The sequence below is a fragment of the Oncorhynchus keta genome, unplaced genomic scaffold (genome assembly GCF_023373465.1).
Source record: "Oncorhynchus keta strain PuntledgeMale-10-30-2019 unplaced genomic scaffold, Oket_V2 Un_contig_18601_pilon_pilon, whole genome shotgun sequence".
NCBI lineage: Eukaryota > Metazoa > Chordata > Actinopteri > Salmoniformes > Salmonidae > Oncorhynchus > Oncorhynchus keta.
Window position 1 is genome coordinate 1 of NW_026281002.1, and position 7,514 is coordinate 7,514.

Consider the following 7,514-nt stretch of genomic DNA (forward strand, 5'->3'; position numbering starts at 1 on the left):
CAGTCAGTTGTTGCTGGTCTAGTAGTGGAGGTATGAATTAACAGTCAGTTGTTGCTGGTCTAGTAGTGGTGGTATGAATTAACAGTCAGTTGTTGCTGGTCTAGTAGTGGTATGAATTAACACAGTCAGTTGTTGCTGGTCTAGTAGTGGTGGTATGAATTAACAGTCAGTTGTTGCTGGTCTAGTAGTGGTGGTATGAATTAACAGTCAGTTGTTGCTGGTCTAGTAGTGGTGGTATGAATTAACAGTCAGTTGTTGCTGGTCTAGTAGTGGAGGTATGAATTAACAGTCAGTTGTTGCTGGTCTAGTAGTGGTGGTATGAATTAACAGTCAGTTGTTGCTGGTCTAGTAGTGGTGGTATGAATTAACAGTCAGTTGTTGCTGGTCTAGTAGTGGAGGTATGAATTAACAGTCAGTTGTTGCTGGTCTAGTAGTGGTGGTATGAATTAACAGTCAGTTGTTGCTGGTCTAGTAGTGGTATGAATTAAACAGTCAGTTGTTGCTGGTCTAGTAGTGGTATGAATTAACAGTCAGTTGTTGCTGGTCTAGTAGTGGAGGTATGAATTAACAGTCAGTTGTTGCTGGTCTAGTAGTGGAGGTATGAATTACACAGTCAGTTGTTGCTGGTCTAGTAGTGGAGGTATGAATTAACACAGTTGTTGCTGGTCAGTTGAATTAACAGTCAGTTGTTGCTGGTCTAGTAGTGGTGGTATGAATTAACAGTCAGTTGTTGCTGGTCTAGTAGTGGTGGTATGAATTAACAGTCAGTTGTTGCTGGTCTAGTAGTGGTGGTATGAATTAACAGTCAGTTGTTGCTGGTCTAGTAGTGGTGGTATGAATTAACAGTCAGTTGTTGCTGGAAGTTGAATTAACAGTCAGTTGTTGCTGGTCTAGTAGTGGTGGTATGAATTAACACAGTCAGTTGTTGCTGGTCTAGTAGTGGTGGTATGAATTAACAGTCAGTTGTTGCTGGTCTAGTAGTGGTGGTATGAATTAACAGTCAGTTGTTGCTGGTCTAGTAGTGGTGGTATGAATTAAACAGTCAGTTGTTGCTGGTCTAGTAGTGGTGGTATGAATTAACACAGTCAGTTGTTGCTGGTCTAGTAGTGGTGGTATGAATTAACACAGTCAGTTGTTGCTGGTCTAGTAGTGGTGGTATGAATTAACAGTCAGTTGTTGCTGGTCTAGTAGTGGTGGTATGAATTAACAGTCAGTTGTTGCTGGTCTAGTAGTGGTGGTATGAATTAACAGTCAGTTGTTGCTGGTCTAGTAGTGGTGGTATGAATTAACAGTCAGTTGTTGCTGGTCTAGTAGTGGTGGTATGAATTAACAGTCAGTTGTTGCTGGTCTAGTAGTGGTGGTATGAATTAACAGTCAGTTGTTGCTGGTCTAGTAGTGGTGGTATGAATTAACAGTCAGTTGTTGCTGGTCTAGTAGTAGTGGTATGAATTAACAGTCAGTTGTTGCTGGTCTAGTAGTGGTATGAATTAACAGTCAGTTGTTGCTGGTCTAGTAGTGGAGGTATGAATTAACAGTCAGTTGTTGCTGGTCTAGTAGTGGTGGTATGAATTAACAGTCAGTTGTTGCTGGTCTAGTAGTGGTGGTATGAATTAACACAGTCAGTTGTTGCTGGTCTAGTAGTGGTGGTATGAATTAACAGTCAGTTGTTGCTGGTCTAGTAGTGGAGGTATGAATTAACAGTCAGTTGTTGCTGGTCTAGTAGTGGAGGTATGAATTAACAGTCAGTTGTTGCTGGTCTAGTAGTGGAGGTATGAATTAACAGTCAGTTGTTGCTGGTCTAGTAGTGGTGGTATGAATTAACAGTCAGTTGTTGCTGGTCTAGTAGTCAGTTGTTGCTGGTAGTAGAGGTATGAATTAACAGTCAGTTGTTGCTGGTCTAGTAGTGGTGGTATGAATTAACAGTCAGTTGTTGCTGGTCTAGTAGTAGTGGTATGAATTAACAGTCAGTTGTTGCTGGTCTAGTAGTGGTGGTATGAATTAACAGTCAGTTGTTGCTGGTCTAGTAGTGGTGGTATGAATTAACACAGTTGTTGCTGGTCAGTATGAATTAACAGTCAGTTGTTGCTGGTCTAGTAGTAGTGGTATGAATTAACAGTCAGTTGTTGCTGGTCTAGTAGTGGTGGTATGAATTAACACAGTCAGTTGTTGCTGGTCTAGTAGTGGTGGTATGAATTAACAGTCAGTTGTTGCTGGTCTAGTAGTGGTGGTATGAATTAACAGTCAGTTGTTGCTGGTCTAGTAGTGGTGGTATGAATTAACAGTCAGTTGTTGCTGGTCTAGTAGTGGTGGTATGAATTAACAGTCAGTTGTTGCTGGTCTAGTAGTAGTGGTATGAATTAACAGTCAGTTGTTGCTGGTCTAGTAGTGGTGGTATGAATTAACAGTCAGTTGTTGCTGGTCTAGTAGTGGTATGAATTAACAGTCAGTTGTTGCTGGTCTAGTAGTGGTGGTATGAATTAACACAGTCAGTTGTTGCTGGTCTAGTAGTGGTGGTATGAATTAAACAGTCAGTTGTTGCTGGTCTAGTAGTGGTGGTATGAATTAACAGTCAGTTGTTGCTGGTCTAGTAGTGGTGGTATGAATTAACAGTCAGTTGTTGCTGGTCTAGTAGTGGTGGTATGAATTAACAGTCAGTTGTTGCTGGTCTAGTAGTGGAGGTATGAATTAACAGTCAGTTGTTGCTGGTCTAGTAGTGGTGGTATGAATTAACAGTCAGTTGTTGCTGGTCTAGTAGTGGAGGTATGAATTAACACAGTCAGTTGTTGCTGGTCTAGTAGTGGTGGTATGAATTAACAGTCAGTTGTTGCTGGTCTAGTAGTGGTGGTATGAATTAACAGTCAGTTGTTGCTGGTCTAGTAGTGGAGGTATGAATTAACAGTCAGTTGTTGCTGGTCTAGTAGTGGTGGTATGAATTAACACAGTCAGTTGTTGCTGGTCTAGTAGTGGTGGTATGAATTAACAGTCAGTTGTTGCTGGTCTAGTAGTGGAGGTATGAATTAACAGTCAGTTGTTGCTGGTCTAGTAGTGGTGGTATGAATTAAGTGGTGGCAGTCAGTTGTTGCTGGTCTAGTAGTGGTATGAATTAACAGTCAGTTGTTGCTGGTCTAGTAGTGGTGGTATGAATTAACAGTCAGTTGTTGCTGGTCTAGTAGTGGTGGTATGTTAACAGTCAGTTGTTGCTGGTCTAGTAGTGGTGGTATGAATTAACAGTCAGTTGTTGCTGGTCTAGTAGTGGAGGTATGAATTAACAGTCAGTTGTTGCTGGTCTAGTAGTGGTGGTATGAATTAACAGTCAGTTGTTGCTGGTCTAGTAGTGGTGGTATGAATTAACAGTCAGTTGTTGCTGGTCTAGTAGTGGTGGTATGAATTAACAGTCAGTTGTTGCTGGTCTAGTAGTGGTGGTATGAATTAACAGTCAGTTGTTGCTGGTCTAGTAGTGGTGGTATGAATTAACAGTCAGTTGTTGCTGGTCTAGTAGTGGTGGTATGAATTAACAGTCAGTTGTTGCTGGTCTAGTAGTGGTGGTATGAATTAACAGTCAGTTGTTGCTGGTCTAGTAGTGGTGGTATGAATTAACAGTCAGTTGTTGCTGGTCTAGTAGTAGTGGTATGAATTAACAGTCAGTTGTTGCTGGTCTAGTAGTGGTGGTATGAATTAACAGTCAGTTGTTGCTGGTCATGAATTAACAGTCAGTTGTTGCTGGTCTAGTAGTGGAGGTATGAATTAACACAGTCAGTTGTTGCTGGTCTAGTAGTGGAGGTATGAATTAACAGTCAGTTGTTGCTGGTCTAGTAGTGGTATGAATTAACAGTCAGTTGTTGCTGGTCAGTTGTTGCTGGTCAGTTGTTGCTGGTCTAGTAGTGGTATGAATTAACAGTCAGTTGTTGCTGGTCTAGTAGTGGTATGAATTAACAGTCAGTTGTTGCTGGTCTAGTAGTGGTGGTATGAATTAACAGTCAGTTGTTGCTGGTCTAGTAGTGGTATGAATTAACAGTCAGTTGTTGCTGGTCTAGTAGTGGTATGAATTAACAGTCAGTTGTTGCTGGTCTAGTAGTGGTATGAATTAACAGTCAGTTGTTGCTGGTCTAGTAGTGGTGGTATGAATTAACAGTCAGTTGTTGCTGGTCTAGTAGTGGTGGTATGAATTAACAGTCAGTTGTTGCTGGTCTAGTAGTGGTGGTATGAATTAACAGTCAGTTGTTGCTGGTCTAGTAGTGGTGGTATGAATTAACAGTCAGTTGTTGCTGGTCTAGTAGTGGTGGTATGAATTAACAGTCAGTTGTTGCTGGTCTAGTAGTGGTGGTATGAATTAACAGTCAGTTGTTGCTGGTCTAGTAGTAGTGGTATGAATTAACAGTCAGTTGTTGCTGGTCTAGTAGTGGTGGTATGAATTAACACAGTCAGTTGTTGCTGGTCTAGTAGTGGTGGTATGAATTAACACAGTCAGTTGTTGCTGGTCTAGTAGTAGTGGTATGAATTAACAGTCAGTTGTTGCTGGTCTAGTAGTGGTGGTATGAATTAACAGTCAGTTGTTGCTGGTCTAGTAGTGGTGGTATGAATTAACAGTCAGTTGTTGCTGGTCTAGTAGCTGGTCTAGTAGTGGTATGAATTAACAGTCAGTTGTTGCTGGTCTAGTAGTGGTGGTATGAATTAACAGTCAGTCTAGTAGTAGTGGTTGTTGCTGGTCTAGTAGTGGTGGTATGAATTAACACAGTTGTTGCTGGTCAGTTGTTGCTGGTCTAGTAGTGGTGGTATGAATTAACAGTCAGTTGTTGCTGGTCTAGTAGTGGTGGTATGAATTAACAGTCAGTTGTTGCTGGTCTAGTAGTGGTGGTATGAATTAACACAGTCAGTTGTTGCTGGTCTAGTAGTGGAGGTATGAATTAACAGTCAGTTGTTGCTGGTCTAGTAGTGGTGGTATGAATTAACAGTCAGTTGTTGCTGGTCTAGTAGTTGTTGCTGGTTGCTGGTCTAGTAGTGGTGGTATGAATTAACAGTCAGTTGTTGCTGGTCTAGTAGTGGTGGTATGAATTAACAGTCAGTTGTTGCTGGTCTAGTAGTGGTATGAATTAACAGTCAGTTGTTGCTGGTCTAGTAGTGGTGGTATGAATTAACAGTCAGTTGTTGCTGGTCTAGTAGTGGTGGTATGAATTAACAGTCAGTTGTTGCTGGTCTAGTAGTGGTGGTATGAATTAACAGTCAGTTGTTGCTGGTCTAGTAGTGGTGGTATGAATTAACAGTCAGTTGTTGCTGGTCTAGTAGTGGTGGTATGAATTAACAGTCAGTTGTTGCTGGTCTAGTAGTAGTGGTATGAATTAACAGTCAGTTGTTGCTGGTCTAGTAGTGGAGGTATGAATTAACACAGTCAGTTGTTGCTGGTCTAGTAGTGGAGGTATGAATTAACAGTCAGTTGTTGCTGGTCTAGTAGTGGAGGTATGAATTAACACAGTCAGTTGTTGCTGGTCTAGTAGTGGTGGTATGAATTAACAGTCAGTTGTTGCTGGTCTAGTAGTGGAGGTATGAATTAACACAGTCAGTTGTTGCTGGTCTAGTAGTGGAGGTAGTCAGTTGTTGCTGAATTGAACAGTCAGTTGTTGCTGGTCTAGTAGTGGTGGTATGAATTAACAGTCAGTTGTTGCTGGTCTAGTAGTGGTGGTATGAATTAACAGTCAGTTGTTGCTGGTCTAGTAGTGGTGGTATGAATTAACAGTCAGTTGTTGCTGGTCTAGTAGTGCTGGTCTAGTAGTGGAGGTATGAATTAACAGTCAGTTGTTGCTGGTCTAGTAGTGTAGTGGTATGAATTAACAGTCAGTTGTTGCTGGTCTAGTAGTGGTGGTATGAATTAACAGTCAGTTGTTGCTGGTCTAGTAGTGGAGGTATGAATTAACAGTCAGTTGTTGCTGGTCTAGTAGTGGAGGTATGAATTAACAGTCAGTTGTTGCTGGTCTAGTAGTGGTATGAATTAACAGTCAGTTGTTGCTGGTCTAGTAGTGGTGGTATGAATTAACAGTCAGTTGTTGCTGGTCTAGTAGTGGTATGAATTAACAGTCAGTTGTTGCTGGTCTAGTAGTGGTGGTATGAATTAACAGTCAGTTGTTGCTGGTCTAGTAGTGGTGGTATGAATTAACAGTCAGTTGTTGCTGGTCAGTTGTTGAATTAACTGGTTGCTGGTCTAGTAGTGGTATGAATTAACAGTCAGTTGTTGCTGGTCTAGTAGTGGTGGTATGAATTAACAGTCAGTTGTTGCTGGTCTAGTAGTGGTGGTATGAATTAACAGTCAGTTGTTGCTGGTCTAGTAGTGGTGGTATGAATTAACAGTCAGTTGTTGCTGGTCTAGTAGTGGTGGTATGAATTAACAGTCAGTTGTTGCTGGTCTAGTAGTGGTGGTATGAATTAACAGTCAGTTGTTGCTGGTCTAGTAGTGGAGTGGTATGAATTAACAGTCAGTTGTTGCTGGTCTAGTAGTGGTGGTATGAATTAACACAGTTGTTGCTGGTCAGTTGTTGCTGGCTGGTCTAGTAGTGGTGGTATGAATTACAGTGGTATGAATTAACACGGTTGTTGCTGGTCTAGTAGTGGTGGTATGAATTAACAGTCAGTTGTTGCTGGTCTAGTAGTGGTGGTATGAATTAACAGTCAGTTGTTGCTGGTCTATGAATTAACAGTCAGTTGTTGCTGGTAGTAGTGGTGGTATGAATTAACACAGTCAGTTGTTGCTGGTCTAGTAGTGGTGGTATGAATTAACAGTCAGTTGTTGCTGGTCTAGTAGTGGTGGTATGAATTAACAGTCAGTTGTTGCTGGTCTAGTAGTATGGTATGAATTAACAGTCAGTTGTTGCTGGTCTAGTAGTGGTGGTATGAATTAACAGTCAGTTGTTGCTGGTCTAGTAGTGGTGGTATGAATTAACAGTCAGTTGTTGCTGGTCTAGTAGTGTGGTATGAATTAACAGTCAGTTGTTGCTGGTCTAGTAGTGGTGGTATGAATTAACAGTCAGTTGTTGCTGGTCTAGTAGTGGTGGTATGAATTAACAGTCAGTTGTTGCTGGTCTAGTAGTGGTGGTATGAATTAACAGTCAGTAGTTGTTGCTGGTCAGTTGTTGCTGGTCTAGTAGTGGTATGAATTACACAGTCAGTTGTTGCTGGTCTAGTAGTAGTGGTATGAATTACACAGTCAGTTGTTGCTGGTCTAGTAGTGGTGGTATGAATTAACAGTCAGTTGTTGCTGGTCTAGTAGTGGTGGTATGAATTAACAGTCAGTTGTTGCTGGTCTAGTAGTGGTGGTATGAATTAACAGTCAGTTGTTGCTGGTCTAGTAGTGGTGGTATGAATTAACAGTCAGTTGTTGCTGGTCTAGTAGTAGTGGTATGAATTAACAGTCAGTTGTTGCTGGTCTAGTAGTATGAATTAACAGTCAGTTGTTGCTGGTCTAGTAGTGGTGGTATAACAGTCAGTTGTTGCTGGTCTAGTAGTGGTATGAATTAACAGTCAGTTGT

General features: G+C 41.3%; 2 long non-coding RNA genes across 2 annotated transcripts; both read left to right on the plus strand.

Moving 5' to 3' along the window:
• The first annotated feature begins 62 nt into the window (after nucleotides 1–62).
• On the plus strand, nucleotides 63–5,482 carry LOC127920200 (uncharacterized). Its single transcript, XR_008105373.1, has 3 exons — nucleotides 63–109; nucleotides 3,738–3,818; nucleotides 5,414–5,482. It is a non-coding gene; the product is annotated as an uncharacterized LOC127920200 (long non-coding RNA).
• On the plus strand, nucleotides 1,082–3,000 carry LOC127920199 (uncharacterized). Its single transcript, XR_008105372.1, has 3 exons — nucleotides 1,082–1,155; nucleotides 1,688–1,769; nucleotides 2,886–3,000. It is a non-coding gene; the product is annotated as an uncharacterized LOC127920199 (long non-coding RNA).
• Nucleotides 5,483–7,514: the final 2,032 nt, after the last annotated feature.